The following is a 23,080-nucleotide window of genomic DNA, read 5'->3' as shown; positions in this document are numbered from 1 at the left end:
TGTGTGTGTGTGTGTGTGAGAGAGAGAGAGAGAGAGAGAGAGAGAGAGAGAGAGAGAATAGAAGTAGTTGTGAAGATGAGATGGGGGCAAGGGAGGAGCTGGAGAAGTGAGAAAAAAGAAGTACACAGAATGTGAAGACACTTTTTTTTCCCTGTATGAGCTCAAATAAAGAAAGAGAAGGAAGCAACAGTTTGGGAGCTGAAGTTGGTATCATTTCTTAATTCACTTTCTAAAACCATCCCTTCCAATCCCCCCAGAACGCTGAAGTTCCAGCTGACAGTATCCCTGAGAACAAGACCTTTACCCTAGAATTCTCATTGCTGTACTTTTTTCTTCTTCCTTTTTGTTCCTCCTCCTCCTCCTCCTCCTCCTCCTCCTCCTCCTCCTCCTCCTCCTCCTTCTTCCTCTTCCTCTTCCTCTTCCTCTTCTTCTTCTTCTTCTTCTTCTTCTTCTTCTTCTTTTTAGTTAGTTTTTTTTTTTTTAAGAATTCACCTTCACATCACTACACAATAAAGGAGAACAGCAATTTGGTGTCCCATGCATAAGCTGTGATTTTTCCTGCTGAGATTATTAAGGTTCAGCTGTGCACAAATGGACACATCTTATCTGAACGTTCATGGAACTGTTCTATAAAGCATTTGCACATGACTAAGTCTGTGAGGGATTAATCCATCACACCTTAATACATAAATCTACATTTCTGAAAATCTTGTTGGTAGGATTACTTCTATTCTGTTCTCCGGGTAACAGTAGTCTTGGTTCTGTCTTCTCTTAAAGGCTGCTCTGAAGTGTGCACAATGCAAAATGATTTATGTATTTTGTGATTTACTCTCTTTGCAGGGAATATAATTTTAACATTGAAGACTATAAAGTCCTAAACATACATTAGGCATGTTAGGTTTAGAGTAACCTGTGTGGTGTTATGTCTAGCGTGTGTAGTACGTAAAGGTCAGATTTAGGGGGGCAAATCAGAAAGAGGCACCACTGATAAAGGGGGTATCACTTCCATCCTTTTGTCTGGACTGCGCTGTGAAATTTGTTTCAGTAATTCTGGTAGCCAGTTTCTGGTACCAAGATCCTCATTAACGAAAGAGACACAAAACATTGAGAGCTAACCAAGTCATAGATCCTAGGGTAAACTTTTAATAAATGTTATAATTCTACACAGGAAATCTTTTTGTTGGTTTGGTTTTTTTTTGAAGCCAAGAAAATGAAATCTAAGTCTGTATTTAATCTTAAACTAAAGATAAAATCTAGAATATATATTGTGAGTTTGAACATCATGAGTGTGTACATATGCATGTATGTGTTTGTGTTTTGTGTGTGTGTCTCTGTAAATGTGCATGTGTTTTGTGTGTGTGTGTCTGTATATGTGTATATGTTTTGGGTGTGTTTGTGCACGTGTGTATGTATTTTGTTGTGTGTGTGTGGTTTCTCTAAAATGAAGCTAATGGCATTAATTTTATAATCTGATTTATAAGCTAACACCACTTTTCTCTGAACCTTAGTCCTTCATATTTGATAGTATCACATAAATTAACTCACAGAAGAACACAATATAATCTTAGTTCTCTCTTAAAAAATGAGGAAAGCTGAGAGATTAATGAATATCTTGCTTAACATCACACTGTTGTAGAGTTTGAATACAAGCAGATTTAGAATTTGAATTATGTACATCCTGGACATACAGCTATACTCATAAACACTGGAGATTTTTCACGCTTAGAATTCCTGACTAAATAGAGTGCATATATTCAATGGTACATGCTCAAAATATACTGATATGCTATGTAATTTAAAATGTTTCAAGAAAGAATAGATGACTGGGAGAATATTGTATGATAACGCTTTTCTTTTCCCAGAGGGAGAATTATAAGCCCATGAGAGATATAGTTTTAAGACATTTTAAATAAATTTTTGGCTGTTCATTTATGTGTATGTGCATGTGCCAGCTTGGGTTTGTTCAGCATGAGTGAGTAGATGCCCAGAGGAACCAGAAGAGGGTAGCAGATACCCTGGAACTGAAACTGCAGGCAGCTTTGAGCCAACAAATCTAGACTGGACCAGATTCAGACACTGAGTCTGTGCCTTTGGAAAAGGAACAAGAGCTTTTAGTTGCTGAACTATTGCTCCAGCCCCAAGAGATACTATTAATTGCTAACTAGAAACCGAATGGATTGATGAAAACACACTATTGTGTTTCATGCAAATTATCTTCATCCATTAGCATATAAGAATACATCCCTTGCTCATTAGTCTTAAACTAGCATTTGTTGATCATTCTATGGACACACAGCACCACATTGCATTGCTTCATTACCTGTATCTCTAAGTCACATTTACCCGACAGTTATACAGCGGACAAAATCACAAATGCCATTCTTCTGTTTAACCCTGCTCTAACAGAAGGACATTTTATTGTCACTCTTAACTGAGGTGATTGGATTATTCGATGCACTGTCTGCACTTTTCAACATTAATAACTTAGGAACATGTCTGAGAGATTTAGCCACTACATGTATGAAACCAAAATGAGTTCTCAAATCACACAGAGATACCTCAGCATTGCACTGGGTTTAAGAGCTATTAAAGGAAATTTAACAGATCAGTTTATAAAATCCTAGAAGACTCTCCTTCAAGAAGTATGTTTACATGTCCAATTTTTGACTTCACATTTTTGTAAGTTTAATCTCTTTTTCTCATGCAAAAGTGACTAGCATGTGATCAGCTACTTTACTTGAGTAAAATATCTTTAAGGTCCTGAAACTTATGAACTCCCAGACCTCAGGAACAAAGTCTGCTTTATAGTGATTTATTTCTTATGAGATATAAAAGCTCAATTCTAATTATGAGGATATAATAAATTACCTATTTTGTTCTAACAGAGAAGATCTCAGTCTATATTCAGACTGCCTCAAAACTCATTATGTAGTCCAGGATAGCCACAAATCTATGACAACCTTCTTGTCTCTGCTTCCTAAATGTTGGTATTACAGTATAGAGTCATCATAATTACTTTGGGATGTGATTTCTTAAATAAAAGAATCACTCAACCTCAGCCCTCTGACCAACTATTGTGATTGTGCTAAAATATTTAGTTAAGAGGTAGGATATGTCCTGGTGTGTGAGTAGAAGTCAATAGATCTGTTGGGTAGACACATGGGAGAGTGGTAAATAGGTATGGACAAGTAGATGTTGAAGGATATACGTAATCAGTAGGCAGATGATGATAATAGGTGCTGATGGATTAATTGATGTGGGAGTGTCATATATCAATCTGTTGATTTCATTGATTAAGCAATAAAGAAACTGCTAGGCCCATTTGATAGGCCCACCCTTAGGTGGGTTGAGTAAACAGAACAGAATGCTGGCAGAAAGAAGCTGAGTCAGGGAGTCGCCATGGTTCTCCCACTCCAGGCAGATGCAGGTTAAGATCATTCCTGGTAAGCCAGCTCGTGGGCTACATACATTATTAAAAATGGGCTAGTCCAGGTGCGAGAGTTAGCCAAGAAAAGGCTAGATATAATGGGCCAAGTGGTGTTTAAAAGAATACAGTTTCCGTGTAATTATTTCGGGTAAAGCTAGCAGTGGGGGCGGCCGGGTGCCGGGGACGCAGCCCGCCGCCCTTGTTTCAACAATTAATACTGGTGAACAGATATGCATAGATAAATACTCCGGCATAGTTCCAGCTAGACAGGCATGAATAGATAGGCGTTGGTGGACAGGTGCTCATGCATAAGTAATAGTAGATAGTTACAGATGACATGGCAGAGGTGTTGCACACTGAAGAATAGATGCTGGTGAACAGGTAATAGTGGATAAGTATTTGCAGATAGTTTCTTGTGAGTGCGTAGGTCCTGATGAGCATGTGCTGGTGGGTATGTACTGCTGAAGAACTGTTGGTAGATAAGTACTCATATGTAGGTGCTGGTCATTACTACAATAAAGGTCTACTCTCTCGCTCTCTCCTTCACTCTTTCTTTCTTTTTTCTCTCTCTCTTCTTCCCTCTACAAAATAAAGATAACGTATATTTTTCCTCTCTGTAGTGCAGTATTTATGTTTAAGTTTAAAAAGCTTAAATATTCACTATTTCTTGAACAAAAGGTAACAGAATGAGACTATTATTCTCATGGAAGAAAGCAAAACAGAAACTAATACCTAATTAAGCGTGGGTTCACCAGAGACTTAGAAACCATTGTATTCAAACAAAGCCTTTAATTGGCTCTTATAATTTAACAGGAATAAAACAGTTTCCTTAAATTAAAAACCTTATACTCAAAGTATACATTGTTCATTTATGTTACTGAAAAACTGTTCAGATCTTATTCTTTTGCAGAGTAAGCAGTACTAGAATAGTCGTTCTCCCACAAAGAGCTTTGAATCAGCTGTGTGATACTAGAAACATGGAACACCCTCGAAGTGCACCTGTCTTCTACCTGGGGACCATTTTCTGAGCAGAGTCTCAAGCGCTGTGATGCAAAGGCTCATATTTATGTAACAACGTTTAAGCACTTCCTCAATAGTTCTGCACTCATCCCCGGAGCTATCAGTTTATCATTTACATATTGAGACAATATAATTAGGCTCGTGATCAATTGGAGCACCAGAACTGAGTCTTTACTAGTGTAATTGCAGTGCTTTGCAATGCTAGAAAGAAAAGAATGTTTGAACTTAGGTGCATTCTTAATCGTTTAGCCTACCGTATAGTTCATTGAATGAGGCAAACATTTATGTACCTGAGGGTACATCAAAAAGGGCATGTGAATCTGTCCTGTGTCAAATCATGCGAAACACCTTGCATTCATCCATGACTGGTTGGTTTCTGTATCTCCTTCATTCACAGATGAAAAAAAGTAGCTCTGAACTGATCCAAAGCAACCTGTTTGTCCCTTAAAGTGCTTTATTTGAGGTGATTACACCAATAGGAAAAATAAGTGAGATATGTGAATTCAGAATTGGGACCTTTTAAGATGTGTTCGCTGACCAAAAAATTAATTAAATAAAAAATAAAACATCTAAAACCAACATTTACACAGGTTTACACAGTTCTATGTAACCTACACATCAAAGAAGAAATTCCAAGAAAATCAAGAAACTATTTGGGACTGCAAGCTGGGACTCCATCTAATGTGAGAGACTTGACTAAAGTGGTGTTTAGAGACAGAGACTTTAAATGTGTCTACTAGAAATGACAAGAGCTCCAAAGTCACCTTTAAAGTCTAAAAATAGCACAAAGAGAAAGGGCAATGCACATCTAGACTATGTATAACAACATAAAGATGAAAGTGGAAATCCACATGGAAGAGATGTGATAATAAAGATGAACTTATAAGGCCATCCTTGAAAGAATGGACAAAATTGATAAACCCCTACCTAGCGAGTCTGAGCAGGCAGATGACCAGGACCAGAAATAAATGAAGGCTACTGCTGTAGATACTCCAGGCCTTAAGATGAAAGGAGAAATGGGGTATAATTAATAACTTCATGGCAACAAACTCACAGTCATTGAAACAATCGAACATTCAAGCTGGCGACAATGAAGCAGAAACTCAGAACAACCCATCTATTAAATGAATTTCATTTGTTCAAAAAAAAAAAAGAAAAAAAGTAGCTCTGGAGCTGGAGAGATGGTGCAGTGGTTAAGAGCAAACACTGCTCTTGTAGACGCCTCAACTTGGTTTTTAACACTCACATTAAGTGGCATACAAGCAACTAAAACGCCACTGACAGTAGATCTCACAGCATCTTCTGGACTTGGGGGTCTCTACTCAAACCTACACACACGAACACAAGCACACACACACACACACACACACACACACTTAGAAATTTAAAGATACTTTTAAAAAGGTAATCCTCATAGATATCCTCTACAAATATAATCTTAGTATTCTTATAATATTCTTCAAGGCAATGTTTTATATTTTTCTTACTATTTTTCATACTATTATAATATTAAAAATATAAAATGATTTGCTAAAGAGCAGACATGATCTAAAAATATATATAACATTGTCCTGGGTGCATGAAAGGTCTAAGGGTTTTCTAACAGACAGGGCTTTTTAACAGTCAAGACAGTTTCTAATTAGCATCCTGGTGAATGCTCACTCAGAAGCTGGCTTGCCACACACTTGCTGAATCCCATAGATTCATCCAGGAGAAAGACAAAGAGCCCAATTCAATTTGGAGAGTTTAGAGCTCACATTTTGAGCCTGAGAAAGATTAGCATGATGCTGGCAACTCCTATTTGCAGTCTCTCATGGCATTGGACCACGGGAGCCACATGACAGACAGCACAAGCAGTGGGTCTTACTATCATTGCGAATCAAACTCTAAACTATTGCCAAATAACATCATAGCTTATATGTGTACCCAAAGGCAGAGGGGAAGTTTAATGGGAAAATTTCAGTACTTTCATGTAATATATAAGAAATATTTACATGGCAGCCTTCTGATAATACTACCTACTCGACATTGAGCTTATAATTCATGTTCCTAGAGAAGCTAAATAAGAAGGTGAATCCAAAGACAAACAAACAAAGACAAACAAAGGCATCCTCCTGAATATTAACCTTCATCAGGCGATGAAAGGAGACAAAGACAGAGACCCACATTGGAGCACCGGACAGAAATCTCAAGGTCCAAAACAGGAGCAGAAGGAGAGAGAGCACGAGCAAGGAACTCAGGACTGCGAGGGGTGCACTCACACACTGAGACAATGGGGATGTACTATCGGGAACCCACTAAGGCCAGCTGGCCTGGGTCTGAAAAAGCCTGGGATAAAACCGGACTAGCTGAACATAGCGGACAATGAGGAATACTGAGAACTCAAGAACCATGGCAGTGGTTTTTGATCCTACTGCACGTACTGGCTTTGAGGGAGCCTAGGCAGTTTGGATGCTCACCTTACTAGACCTGGATAGAGGTGGGCGGTCCTTGGACTTCCCACAGGTCAGGGAACCCTGATTGCTCTTCGAGCAGATGAGGGAGGGGGACTTGATCAGGGGAGGGGGGAAATGGGAAGCAGTGGCGGGGAGGAGGCAGAAATCCTTAATAAATAAATAAATTAAAAAAAATTCCAATGGAGGAGTAAGCAGCACTCCATCCAGGCTCAGGATAGAGGACAAGTGAATGTCACCTAGCTGCTCCAAATAGACACTCCCAAGTTATCAAGGCACTGCAACCAAGCCAATGGGATGAAAGAGATTGCCATATATTGGCAAGTGACAACCAAAAGCCAAGAAGATATAAAGTGTTCCAGGGGATGAGTGGAAATAAGTAAATTGATGATTATTCACCAACAAATATGAAAGTGCTCCACCATTTGAACAATTTCCATGGCTACCACAATACAGACTGGTTTAATGCTGCCCCGTTGTCTGCAATCGTCATTTATCCGTTTCTAGATTTGGTAGATTTTTTTTCCTGACTCTGTCTCTAAAGGAGTATTATTGACAACTGGGTCTTGCATTTGTTTTTTGATCACTGAGTCAATAATTTTCAGAATACTGCTGTGTACCCAGGGCATGTTTAGTAAACATTTCATTAATGGAGAGCAGGTGAGCAAACATGAAACCAAGTCACATGCTGGGCTACATAACATGTCTCTCACCTCACAACTCAGTTAAACCTTCTTTGCTACTGAATCACAAGACTGACGAGCAGTCAATATGTACTTATACATAAATGTCCTGAAAAAGCAGATCTCCTTTCTCTGGTAGTTATTAGACAATGGCTCTGTCCGGGGTAATGGTTACAAGGATTGATGACTTGTGAACATTAATGACTAGCATAGTAGCATAGGAGATACAACCTACAATGTTTTATTGATTTCAGGACTAAGTCAATTGGGTTATTTTTCAAAAGTTTTTTTCTTTAATCAAAAATTAGACAAAGCATCCTCTTACCTCTTTTTTATTTTTTATTGATTTTTATTCAGCTCTACATTTTCTCTGCTTCCCTCCCTGCCTCTCCCCTCAACTTCAACTCTCCTCCAAGATCCCCATGCTCCCAGTTTACTCAGGAGATCTTGTCTTTCTACTACCCATGTAGATTAGATCTATGTAAGTCTCTCTTAGGGTCCTCATTGTTGTCTAAGTTCTTTGGGATTGTGATTTGTAGGCTGGTTTTCTTTGCTTTAGGTTTAAAATCCACTTATGAGTGAATATATGTGATAATTGTTTTTCTGGGTCTGGGTTACCTCACTCAAAATGATGTTTTCTATCTCCATCCATTTTCCTGAAGAATTCAAGCTGTCATTATTTTTTTCTCTTTTGAAGAACGGATAAGGACAATGTGGTGCATTTACACAACTGGGTTATTTTTAAAAGGTACTTTATTTCTTATATGAGAATCATTTGCTGAATGTCAATATCATCTCTATTTGTTCATATTTTTCTGCCATCAGGAGAATGGGTTTAGTTTATTGTTTGAGTCCTGCACAGAGCAGCAGCTCTTCTGGATGCATTTCCTAAACACTCTTTCAAAATTCCTACTTAGCAAATTAATTTTCTGAGAGCAACAACATATACCAATGCCCCTGTCCACACACCAGTGAGTCAGATTCCTACTCTTCTTGTTATACATTTTCCTTGAAAATTCATTTTATGGTTGTTAGTAGAGAAAAAAACTCACAACAATAACAAACCACAGAGTTCACTTTGGTTTGAATTCCTTCATGGCTATCTCAAAGTGAAACCAATAGAAGCAAAATGTGGTTGATTTGCTTACAGAAGCTATACTGTGGGATGGGAGCCCTAGAGTTTGAGGATGCAGAGGTGGGTAGTACAGGTTTTTCTGTCATGACAATTCCACCTTTTGTGTAGTTGTATATAACATAAATTTCTCAAGAACCTCTGATTTTACATGCATTAAACACTAATTGGTGAATGAAATTCAATAGTATGAAATAGTTAAATATAAGGGCATCTAGAGCTTGGAGGACTGCTATAGTGGTTTTTTTTTTTTTTTTGCCTCATAGGGCTATCTGTGAAAACTAAACAAAAGAAAACAACAAAATGGTGTCAATTATTGATAGTAGGTAAAAGAAATAACTAGATTTCAGTTTTAGAAAATTAAGATTGTAAAGCTCATATTGCAAATTCCTCACTTCTCAGTTCTCAGAGTGTTAAGTCATTTTCTCAAATGCCAGTTGTTTGAAGAGACCTATGACTTCATTTCCCATGAGGAATTCTCAATATCATATTCTTCTCCTCCTGTCATTTAGAGTATGAGCATAAGTAATGCTAGATATTGGATGTTGTCAATCACAGCTGCTTGAAGGTATGGTCGCCACACTATGAAGACAATATGAGTGACAGTATTGATAGGAATCAGAATCACTTAGGAAACACACCTCTGGAGGTGTTTGTGTGTGTGTCGGGGGATGTATTTCCTGAAAAGATATTAATGCTGGCAGTGCAATTCCATGGGCTGGGGTTCCAGATCGCATGGAAAAGATAAATTAGGGTGTGAGGAGTGAACATTAGTTCCTCTGCCTCCTGCTTACAGACAGAGCGTTAGCAGCAACCTGACTCTCTTGATGCTACACTTGCCCCACCATACTGGAGTCCATTGTCAAACTGGGAGTCAGATAAACCTTTCCTCTCTTCAAGCTTATTTCTTTAGGTGTTTTACAGTGGTGAGCAAAATAGCTAGCATTGTCTGTTCACTGATCCCTCACATAAATATCTAAAAAAATGAATGTCAGTCTCTTGGAATCTATTAAAAATTTGAGAGTTCTTAGGTTAATAACGCAGATGCACTTGCAGGCTTTTAAAGCAAAGAGAAAACCAAACCATAAATAATACATGGGAAGAAATGATGAAAATTGGGGCTCAAATTAATGAATAAAAACAAACAAAAATACAGTGAACCAGTATAATGAAGAGTTGGTTCTTTGAAAAGACAAGCAATAGGCAATACTGAAAAAGGCAGAAGCAAGTTATCCATGAGAGAGAAGACATAAAATAATAAAATTAGAAGTAAAAAGGCAAATATTATAACAGGTATCAACAAAATTCAGAAAATCATAAATACATCTTTAGAAAAATCTGTATTCCATAAAATTGGAAAACTTAAGAGGAACGTACAAGTTATGAGATGGACATAACAAATCAAAATAGTGTCAATATGATACAAATATATCCGTAACAAGCAAAAAGTTAAGTTTCCCAGTCAAAATGAAGCCAGGACCAGATAGACATCACAGAATTTCATCATAACGTCAAGGAAAAATTGACACTTAAACTACTCAGATTAATCTACAAAGTAGAAAAGGACAAGGTGCCCAAACTCTTTTTATGAAGTCTTATCTGGATTAAGACAAAGAAAATAAAATGAAAATTTCAGATGGATCTCCCTGATAAACATAGAGACAAATGTTCTCAAAATCATACTAGAGGGGCTGGAGAGATGGCTCCGTGGTTAAGAGCATTGCCTACTCTTCCAAAGGTTCTGAGTTCAATTCCCAGCAACCACATGGTGGCTCACAACCATCTGTAATGAGGTCTGGTGCCCTCTTCTGGCCTGCAGACATACATACAGATAGACTATTGTATACATAATAATAAATAAATAAATAAATAAATAAATAAATAAATCATACTAGAAAACTGAATCAAGCTATTTTCAGAAAGACCGTTACCACACCCGAGCTGGTTTGACCCCAGAAGCACAGGGAAGGTTCAATGAATGTAGATCAGTATGCTATCCTTGGCATAGCACAGACTCAAAAACAGGTACCACAGGATCATCTCATCAGGGGCAGGAAAACCATTCCTCAAGCTAATAAAGGCACATATGGCATGCTTATCTCCAATACCATGCTAAATGGAGACAAACTCAGATCCCTATCAAGAGCAAGAACAAGGCGATGGTATCTACTCTCTCTATTCAACACTGTATCTGAGGGCATAGAGTAATAGGACAAGAGAAGGACATAAAAAGGTTAGGAAATTAATTAATAATTAATTAATTATTTTAATTTAAAAAAGGTTAGGAAATCAATAAAGGCATCCCTGTTTTCAGGTGATATGTGAATCACCTTATTTATATAAGAAACCCCAAAGACTCCATTAAAAACTTACATAGTAGTCCAGGCTGGCCTTGAACTCCAGATCCACCTGCCTCTGCCTCCTTCAGCAAATCCTACCGGCCTGCGCCACCAGAACCGGCTAAAAATATTATGTATACAGTGTTCTGTCTGTGTGTATGTCTGCAGGCCAGAAATGGGCACCAGACCTTATTACAGATGGTTGTAAGCCACCATGTGGTTTCCGGGAATTGAACTCAGGACCTTTGAAAGAGCAGGTAATGCTCTTATCCACTGAGCCATCTCTCCGGCCAGGGAACCCTGATTGCTCTTCAGACTGAAGAGGGAGGGGGAGAGGAGTGGGGGGAGGGGGAGAGGAGTGGGGGAGGGGGAGAGGAGTGGGGGAGGGGAGAGGAGTGCAGGCTGGGAGGAGGCGGAAATTTTTTTTTCAACAAAAAAATTAAAAAAATAAAAAAAAAGAATTAATGCCAACGTTCCTCAAATTATCCCACTAAATAGAGACAGAAGGAACCTTGCTTAATTCTTTTTATGAGGCTACAAGTACCCTGATGTTGGAGGAAGGCCTGTTCGTAGGTTCCCAGCCACCCAGCTAGCTTAAACCTGAAATAAGCACATAGAAACTGTACTAATTAAATCACTGCTTGTCCCATTAAAAAAAAACTTACATAGTTATATTTCTACAAGGTAACAAGATGCAAAGTTAACCTCTAAAAATCAGTAGGCTTCCTACATACAATGGCAGACTGAAGAAGAAATCAGGGAAACAATCCCAGTCACAATAAAATGAAAAAAAATGAAATTTATGCTCTGGCAATAGACAGCCTATATATGGTGATTCTGTTGAACTTGTCCATATTGGGTTTCATGGTCTAAGTTGATGAGGATGACTGACCAGGTCTCTTCCTCAAGAGGGCACCAGATCTCATTACAGATGGCTGTGGGCAACAATGTGGTTGCTGGAAATTGAACTCAGGACCTTTGAAAGAACAGGCAGTGCTCTGAACCACTGACCCATCTCTAGCCTGTGAGCCATCTCTCCAGTCCACAATAGGTATTGAATAAATAAAGTGGAAGTAAACCTCACTGATGGAATGAAAGACCTCTACCACATAAATGTTAAGTCACCCAATGAAGAAATTGAATAAAAGACCAGAAGATGGAAAGACATCCCAAGCTAAGGGATTGGAAGAATCAATATTCCAATAATGACTGTCCAAATACATCCCTTTAACATTAAAATGTGACTTAGAATATCTTACTGTAGATTAGAATCAGTATTCTAAAAGTGATCAGAATACATGGTTCTTAGTATATGATAAAAATAATAACGATAACATGGATAATCTCTTATAAGTGAGTTGATATCTTTCTTATCAGTCTACTTTGTCTAGTGTTGGGGCATCATATTATCAGCCTTAAATTTGTTTTTAAACTCACTTGCCAATAAATACATCCACTGAAAAGTGATAAGCTGGGCCAATTTAAATAAAAAAAACATTCAGAGTGATTCACAGATATGTGTTTATTGGATATTATTTGTTATATTCAGTTAAAGGTAAATACGAACTCATATGGAAACTTTATGTGTTGATTAAGCTTAGTTGTGAAACTCTCAGGATTAAGAAAATCACACAGCAGATGCACTAATGCCTTGGTTGTGACGGTGTTTACAGAACTTCACAGAAATGGGAAAACCTACTGAGACAATGGAAAGCATCACTCCAACCACTTCAGGTCGATTCTAAATACATAAACCAATAATTTCCTGTGGGCAGTAAATATGCAAACCAAGCAGATTCTGTCCCCTAAGCTTCTGTGCTGTGGTAGGAGGGCAGCTCCTGGGTGGGTGGGGCAGCTGCTGTAAAAAAGACTGCTGTCAAGTTCTGCTTGGGGTTTTATGACTTTCACTGTGGCACACAAAGAGAAAGAGTCTCCTTCTACCCTACAAAAAGTACCTTTCCAAGTGTAGTACTGGACTGAAGAGGTGTTTGAATATTTTCTGAGGTCCGATAATACAAATTTTATTTTTATAGCTTAAGTGAGTCTTACTTGAGCTAATTGGGTTAATGACTAAAGCTGCAACAAAAGATAAAATATAATTGGAGCCTAAGCAGAAATCTACAAAGAACAACCACAACCTTGGTTGAAACATTGACTCACACTTAATGGCTTAGACTTAATTAAATGTTCATTATTAGAGCTATGGAAAGAACAACGGAACCTAGTATAAAAGTCTTGACATGCCCCTACCCCCTCCCATCTACTTCCCTTAAGAATTCAGAAAAGGTCCTTATTTTTCAAGGCTTTGGCTTTTCTTCTCTAACATGAAATAAATCACCCAAGGGATTTGTAAAATAGTGCATATATGCCAAAACGTGGGCTGCGTCGAGGGGCTGACTACTTCGGCCATCCCCAAATGTGACACATATTGTTGTTAGCACTTAGGAAAGGAGAAAAGAAAGCCTTGATAAGTCCTGACAGTTCACAGACCCAGGATCCCACTAGTATGTGGCAGCTGGTACCCATGCACCTCATCTGGAAGCCTTGCCCCAGCTAACACACACCTGTGCAAAGGCAGTAAACTTGAATTGGTTTTATGCTAGTAGGATGCCGATGCTGCTTCTCTGAATCCCAAGCCAGTGCTAGGGCATGTGACCTTCACTCTGTCCCTCCTGGGCCAACTGAAGATACTTGAATACAAGCCAGACTTCACTTGAAGGAGTTCGTGAAACTGTCACAGAAAACAAGAAAGATACAGATTCTTTACCCAAACTTGGTGTCAATCCCAGGACTTCTATTATGCTAGGAAATGCTATGCTCACAATCCCTCAGAAAGCTTCTAGTAAAAGTCTTCAATAGCAGATTTTTTCCAGTTGTAGAAACACAGGAAGATAATTAACTTAATCCCTTATGAAATTTCCTTCTTAATAAGAGAGTATTAAATATTTAGCTGCATGAAAGATTTGTCCTTGGGCTTAAATGTGAAAAAGAAAATACTGAAAGAAAAAAGAAAGGTAAAATTCTGATATACATAATTTTGTCTCTATAGAATTTTTTAAAAAGTATTAATTTTTGCCTATGAGACAATTATTTGGAAATTACCACTGTAATTTTGTTTTAGTTTTAGCAAAATCGGCTTTTTGTAACTCAATTAATTATCTCAATTGCTTCTACGAAGGCAAAAAGAACTCAGTTTCTGTTTGCTAATCTCATGTGCCACCAGTTCCCTGAAGGGGGATTGCAGGCCTCAGACTGTGCCCAGGAGAGGCCATGTACCTCCTTCTCCTGCGGCTGCACTCCCTTTAATCCACTTGATCAGGGCTGAGTACGTGATGATCTTAGTCTAATCCAAGGAACTGACAAGAAATTCATTAATTATGCATTTCATTTATTTCTGTATATGGGGAAATACCTTGTAATGATTGCTTTTATGTCTTTTATTATTCCTCCATCCATCTTTCTATTTATCAATTCAGGTGCTACTTAGTACAGTCATTTACCATGATCATTTATATTCATAAACCTTATCATCCCACATTCTTCCTCTTAGCTGCCCAAATATACATCCAGCTCAGTGACTCTTAATTCATCCTTGGTTGCCCGTACCAAGGAAGCTAGTGAAAACATTGCATTGTGCATTAAATGGACAGATTTTACATTATTAAAGCTATCACAAGTTGGACATAGTAGGAGTACTACTATAATCCTGCCAGGAAAATTGGGCGTGATCTGGCTATAAAAGGGACTCTTTAAAAAACAACAACAAAAAGCTCTAGCTCTACAAGGTCAGTTTCAAAAGTTTGTCATAATTAGCCAAGTGAAGAATACCTATGAAGACATTGCACGGCAAGGAAACAAGTCCCAAGGAGAGCTAAGATGGGGAACGGAAACTACAAGAAAGTGAGACCCTGTTTCCAGTGTTTGATGTTATAGGAATGCAGTTTGAAGATAGTTCCAGGACAGCCTTGGAAGCAGCAGCATTTGTGAAAGAATTGCGCAGGCAATGGGAAAGTGAGCAGTACAAAGTGGTCTGGTTTGAGACTTTTAAACAAGAGGTTGCTCCATTCATAGTGGCAGGCAGACACTTGGGATCCCTGTAAGTGCTTGGAAATGGGATGGGTCTGAACTAACTGAAGAGGAGCTTGTAAAAAAGGGTTCTAACTTTTCTGAGGTTATAAGTGAATGAATGGGCGTTTCGCTGGTAGCCCCTCACAGATCTTACGGTAGTTCCAGAAGTCACATGCTCGTAAGCATTGTTCCAGCTGCCCCATTATGGAAACAGTGGGGCGGAGAGGAAAAGATGCAGGAAGGATGCATCTTGACAGCCAATTGTAGTTCTTATCTCTAGAGCTGGTAGAGAGGGGCCTATTCGGGAATATGCTGCTCTTGCCAGTGGCAGCTGGCAATTAATGCTGAAATGTGACTTCCAGCTTGTAAAGAACCGAGGATTTCTCTGCGCGGATTTAAAGAGAGTTGGCGCACACTCAGTTTTCTACTGCCCTGTGCTAAAATCACTTGAGTATAAATACAGAAGGAGGGGGGACTTGGGGAATCAGGAGAATTGGGATAAAGGAAAGGTGGATAGGGGAGCACGGAACCACAATTCTTAGTTAAGGGAACCACTTTAGGGTGAGCAAGAGATTTGACCCTAGAGGGGCTCCCAAGTGCCCAACATGAGGTTCCCAGTTAGTTCCTTGGGTAGCTGAGGACTGGGAACCTGAAATGACCCTATCCGAGAGCAATACTGACGAATATCTTGCATATCATCATAGAACCTTCATCTGGTGATGGATGGAGACAGAGACAGAGACCCACACTGGAGCACTGGACTGAGCTCCCAAGGTCCCAATGAGGAGCAGAAGGAGGGAGAACATGAGCAAAGAAGTCGGGACCACGAGGCGTGCACCCACCCACTGAGACAGTGGAGCTGATCTACTGGGAGCTCACCAAGGCCATCTGGACTGTGACTGAAAAAGCATGGGATAAAGCCAGACTCTCTGAACATGACGAACAATGAGGGCTGATGAGACACCAAGGACAATGGCACGGGGTTTTGATCCTACTTAATGTGCTGGCTTTGTGGAAGCCTAGCCAGTTTGGATGTTCACCTTCCTAGATATGGACGGAGGGGGGAGGACCTAGGACTTGCCACAGGGCAGGGAACCTGGACGGCTCTGTGGACTGGAGAGGGAGGGGGAGAGGAGTGGGGGGAGGGGTAGAAGGTGGGAGGAGGGGGAGAAGGGTGGGAGGAGGGGGAGGGAGATGGGAGGCTGGGAGGAGGTGGAAACTTGTTTTTTGTTTATGTTTTTTTTCTTCTTTTCTTAATAAAAAAATTATTAAAAAAAAAAAAAAAAAAGAAATAATAAGCATAGAAGGCTAATTCTATCCAATCCATATTAACCTTCACTCAAGTCCATGAAAAGTTTAGGAAGTACTGAAGTTACAGCTGCTACTCAGAGTCCAAAACAAAAACAGCAAACAACAAACCCACCAAACCAAACCAAACCTAAATAAACAACAGCAGCAACAACAAAACAAGCAAAACACAGCACCTGATCAATTCCAGCTTCCAGTTTCAGCTCCAGGTCCCAGCCTGTGCCAAATGTAACTCAGTACTCAATCCTATAGATTTTTTGTTTTGTTTTGTTTTGTTTTTCAAAATGGCCACTCTTGATGTCTCTGATGCGCTGGGACCATAAACTGTGGCACTACTCTGTCTACTCCAAAAGCACCTTCTGCAATTCCTTTATCTGGATAATGACTTCTTTTTCCATGTCAAGGGTAAACTTGTTCTTTCTAAAAATGTTATGGGAAGGTTCTAATCATAACACTACCATCCTCTTTGACATCCCCTGCCCCACTCTGAACTCCACAACATCCCACACTGCTGTGGCTAAGTAAATTGGAATAGATGAGTATTGGCTTGACTTCATTAAACAATCCAACAGAGAAAACGAACTATCATTCATACAGCCATGGTGGAACGCAGAAAGAAACACTGAGCTGGGAGGACAGAGGCATGCAGAATGTAATGTGTTTTCCTCCAGGAGAACAGGCACAGTTGGGGAGATGAAGCATAGGAAGTTTCAGACAAGAAAAAAAGTGAATTGTTGTTATCTTTTTGAGTCTCTTCTGAGCATCCCACAAAAGTTTTATACCCTTATTTTGAAGCTAAAACTAAGAATTTACATAATTTGATGAAAATTGCTCAGTCGTAGGTAAAATCAGAAGTGTTGAAAATTGGAAATCTGAATCAAAATCAGATTTCTCAATTTCCTTTTTGTGCTTCATATTCAAAGTACTTAAATACCTTCAGAGACAAAGCCTCATCACAGAACCCTACTCAGAATGACATAAGATTTGATTCCATGACACAAGACTTATACAGCATAAAGGGAGGGGAAGTACTAGTCAGGATAAATTGTCTTCTGTGTTCTCAGCCAGCTCTCACATTGCTCTAAAACAACTAGAAAATTAATCTGAATGATTCGCTCATGATAAGATGTTTAAATCTCTGCCGATGATTTTTCTAGTCCTCTCAAACATCTGTAAGAAGATATAGCAGTGAGCCCCTGTGCACACGGCTAAGCAAAGTCTTCCCCAGTAACAAGAGGAGCAATAATATTAGGAAACATTAAAAAAAATACTTGACTTCACAAAAACTGCATTTTGACTTTGAAAATCCCATGTTAGGAAAAGGAACAATAAAAACTTGGGGAAAACATCTGAACAACTATGGCAGGCAATGAACTTCTCCCTGAAATATATGTAGAAACAAAATTAGTGTGATGACAAGACATGTTAAAATGGATAAAACACTTCTTCATATTTCCACAGAGTTGATACTCAAACAAAGCTGAGAACAGAAAAGTGTTCTCACTATCAATCTTAACAAAATCAAATTATAATATACACTCATTACTATAAACACAAAAGAAAGACAACATTTAAAACAACAGACTAACCAAGTTTCCAGAGCAGAACAAGTATTATATGCAAATTTTTACTCAGTAAAGCTTATTTTACTATATAAATATATGAACACGTGTATGCATGCATATATATGTGTGTGTGTGTGTGTGTGTGTGTGTGTGTGTGTGTGCGCGTTGGGGACACAGCCTGTGTGGTAGGTTTTTAGAATATGGAGTAGAGATAATGGTACCATGAGAAAGGAAAATAATTCAGGGTCTCCACTCCTCTGCAACAGATGATGCATGATGCTCCGCTAAAGAATTAAATTCAAATAATTTTTTAGACATGGTCTAAATCCAATGCTGAAAACCCTGAATGCTCTTGAGAAACACATATTGAGTAGATCAGTTTCATATTGATCCATCTGATAAATTCACATCTGTGGACGAGTCTCATAATTTGCAATAATTAGAGTTTATTATCCACATATTTCTCTTTGAACAGAGACTGAGCGCAAAAGCATAAACAAAGATTATATAATGTGCTTGCACATTATAATATTATCAGCTTTTGAAAATTATTCTAATTTTAAAATAGTTAAGTCCAGTTATGGGTATTAGAGAAAGTTCGCTACTTTAGTGATGCACACACATACACACATACATTCACACACACACACACACACACACACATGCATGTGCACACTCACACACTCACACACATACACACATACATGCACACACGCACACACGCACACACACATGCATGTGCACACTCACACACATACACACATACATGCACACACGCACACACACATGCTTGTGCACACTCACACACTCACTCACACACATACACACATACATGCACACACGCACACACACATGCATGTGCACACTCACATACTCACTCACACACATACACACATACATGCACACACACACATGCATGTGCACACTCACACACTCACTCACACACATACATGCACACACGCACACACACATGCATGTGCACACTCACACACTCACTCACACACATACACACATACATGCACACACGCACACACACATGCATGTGCACACTCACACACTCACTCACACACATACACACACTCACACTTTAAGAGCTATAAGTACATCACATTGAAAAGGGAATTAGCTTTGTGCATTTCATGATGCAGTGAGAGGGTTCATGTGTCCTCCACTGTAGTCTATGGATTAGATGTTTTTCCTTCCACCAAAACACTGGAGACACAATTTTTATCTCCCCATGCGTAATAATGCCAGGAAAGTGGGGAAAACAGATAAAATCTGTTTCATCTTCAGATATTAAAGAAATGAAAAGAAAAAGTAAACTGGAAGAAGAAGAGAAGGCAGCTCACACTTAGTGAATGACTGTTAGGTTCATTTAGTGTTTCTGTAGTATGGTGACAATTTCAGAAAAAAAAGTGAGCTCACACAACTCCCTCAACAGAAGAAAAACCCAGGGTTTTCTAAGCCCAAGATTAATGGATTGTTGATATTATGAAAAAAATAAAGTAAAAGTTCTAGGTTTTAGGAACAACAAAAGCTAATTCTTCCTCTGCTTTACATGCTAGGTAGGAAAATGAATTGACAATTTAGCTAAATTTATTCATCTTATTTTCAAAATAACTATTTGATGGAAAGGCTACCATTACTGTCATTTTGTAGATGATAACATAAAATTTCACCTGTGTTCAAATTCATACCATAACTAATACTATATTACATATGTGAGGGTGATCGTCCCTGTTTCTAAACACTGAGCTATCTTGGTTCCTCTACAGATCAATGATAAAGAGAGTGGTCAAGCTCTAAGGGAAATACAAGCTTGGAAGCCACCTAAGACAGGTAAAAATGTCTCTGGACAGCTCCCTGTGTGATAGGTATTCTTGGTTGTCAACTTGACTACATCTGGAATTAACTAGAACCCAAGCAGATGGGTACAACCGTGAAGGATTTTTGTTAATTTAGTAATTGGAATTGGAAAGGCCCACCTTTACTGTGACTCTTTTGAGGTGGGAAGAGCAGCTAATTAAAACTAAAGATCGGTATCTTTAATTTTTATTGAAGAATGAAGATGAACATGGGGACAACATTTCTTGTGTCATTCTATATAAAGTAAGTAGAAGAAGGAACCTTAGTCTCTCTTTGTCTGCTTGCCCTTACAGCTAGAAAGTTCATTCCTTCATTGACATTAGAGCCTCCTTCTGAAGGATTCCAATGTATAGTGAAGACCAGCTGAGGATTCAGTTTTGTGGACTACTGGATTTTTGAATGATCTATTAATAGAAAGTCATTGTTAGACTAACTGGACCACAGCCTGCAAGACACTCTAATAAATGCGTATACATACATACACATACATATATAAATTTATATACATATACATTCACACACTCATACACATATATATGGATAAGATACTGTGAAATACCACAGAATTATTGGAATTCATAATGCTCTTTTTCTCTAGAGAACCTTGGATAAGAACCCTATTACGCAGGTTATTTTCTCTTTATTTAATAGTCAAGTATTTAGTTTAAATGAAAAAAGTTTCATACTCCATTGAGTAGCAATGAAATTTCCATCCTCATTAAATTTCTTATTAGAAAAAAAATAGGAAAATAATAGATTATGAGGTGCTTTATTCTATCATATGGGTACAATGCTTTCTCTCTTCCTTTGTTTTATGCAAGCCTAATGCCAAAATCTTTCTAGTTAGCATGTTACCCTGGTCAGCCACTGTTCTTGCCTTTGCATTGTTTATTCTGAAGATGCTCTCTTCTGTGTAATTTTAATATATAATGGGTTATTGTGGAATACCATGATTTTAGTATGCTGTGAACACTAGAATTTAATCTTCTTTCTTCAGGACAGTGACTCCTTCTCCTGGGATAAATGCAGAAGTTGGGTTTCTGGGAATATAAAGTTCTGGCTTAAAGGTTTTATTTATTTGTTTTTATTTTGATTCTGTTTATTTTCTTTCATTTGACCTTGCAGAATCTCGTAAGGCCAGATTCATGCCTGTATAGAATGAAACGTAGTTTATGCATATTGTCCTGTGCTGTGCTACCCTACCCTTCCCTCACTCCCTTGCCCCCATAGTCTCCTCCCCCAACAGACAGTCTTGCTTCCAATATTTCAGATTTTTGAGAAAGCTCCATAGTATTTGTTACATTGACTACACTAATTTATACCCCACCATGTGTGTGTAAGAGTTCCTCTTTCTCTATGTTCTTCCAAGTATTTCAAATATTTTATCTCTTAATAACTGTACTTAGAAGATGGTTGAGAGAAATTTCTGAAATTCATCATTTTGCTTTCTATTAGTGCAAGCCATCATGCCTCTACACATATGCAGTTAGGATGAACGATAGGTAAACAAGGCACCTTAAAAATTATATAGAGGGCCAAATCCTTGGATGTTTATTACTCTTTCTTTCATTTTATGGTAATAAGTTAGAAGTTTGGAATAGAGATATTACTGTATTTTTCCTTATTTAATTGGAAATGACAGCTATTTGAGAGTGGTTAACTATAAGAATTGAGAAGAATGAACTCTTCCTGGAGAGTAACTTCAAAGTGCTCAACTATGTACCTAAAACGTGCTGTTATAGTTTACAATTTCAGAAACAAAACTGAACAAGTCTGGCTAGGAATATGGGTTTAATCATCTGTGAACTAAGAAAAATAGGATGAGAAAACCTTAGTGAACATCCTCCCCCACCATAGCATCTCATTTGTGCTTCTAGAGTACCTTCAGACAGTTCCTGAATGCAAGTGATTTCCCTCCAAGAGGTTCATGATAACTGACTGCTCTATTTGTACCAGTAGAAATATGGAATCACCTTCTTGTAGTGTAAATTAAAGGCCATTTCCAGAGAAAAGGCTGCTTGGGAGGCCAAGTCATAAACATAGCATGATGGAATGGACAAGAGCAATCCCAAGCTCAACTCACCTCCCAGATTCAAAGGGCAGGGTGCTATCAGCATCACTGTCTTATTTTGACTGGCTTCTCTAACACTCAGATATATTATAGGTTTCACAGATCTAATTTTTATAATGCATTACAATGGCCTTCAATTACCACTGGAATGATGAGGCAGAAGTGATCCAATCTTATCTGAACAGGGCGGCTCTGCAGAAACACCATGGCATAAAGCCTGACATTTGAATACCATCTAGGAGTGAATTTTGAAAACTGTATCAAATTTTAGAATGAGAATTTGAATCTAGATGGGTGGAAACCAGTGGGAAAGGGTAATAGAGTTATCATTAATGTCCACAATGGACATAGTCTGGAACAGGGGAAACACAAACATAATGAAATTTATAGCATACTTATAGGTCCAGCATTGTGATATGTCCCCATAGTACCACTATGACTTGACACATTTGCCCCCATAAAAAGGCCCTCTGGTCATGCAAGGGTACTCAGAATGGAAGAAGACAAGCTTCTACACACAAAAATATCTTATCTTTCAAAATACTTAATAATAAACTGATCACCTTAGAGTGTTGACTGCTTTCAACTGGATGAGTCTCAGATATTAGCTATGTGAACTTCTCCAGTCTTCTCTTCCCCACAGTGAGTCACAGAAACTAGTTCTTCCTAAATGCAGCCATGACACTGACCAGGAAAACCATGCCTTCTTCTGTGGTTCTTTGGAAAGGCTAGCCTGTAAGGGCATACTCAGATCTCCAATGGCTAATTGCAGGTCATAGATACAACATTCCAGAGGTGACAGGCCAAGTCTCCCTCAGCAGGGAGGAATGCCAGAAACGTTCAGAGGTGATGGCACAGACAAATCCTTCTGAGTCTCTCTTTACGCAGTTATGCTATCTTGTTCTTTATTCAATCCAATTAACACATTGTTGTTCATTCTCTACTGAAATTACTCCTAAACAATGACAATTTTCCCCAGGTATTTGGGCCTTCATGTCTGACAGTTCCAGGTGTTTTCTTAGGGCTTTGGAGACTGTGGATTAAAGGTCACCAAAGCAAAGGCAGGAAGAGCATTTGTCAAGACTTGACAGAATCATATGTTATGTGCAAGTACCTGTTGGCAAAATCAGGACATTCCCTCTGATTCT

This window comes from Microtus oregoni, unplaced genomic scaffold (assembly GCF_018167655.1).
Source record: "Microtus oregoni isolate MIOR12 unplaced genomic scaffold, Mior012 000019F_ref0000042, whole genome shotgun sequence".
Classification (NCBI taxonomy): Eukaryota; Metazoa; Chordata; class Mammalia; order Rodentia; family Cricetidae; genus Microtus; species Microtus oregoni.
This window is presented reverse-complemented; position numbering follows the sequence as displayed.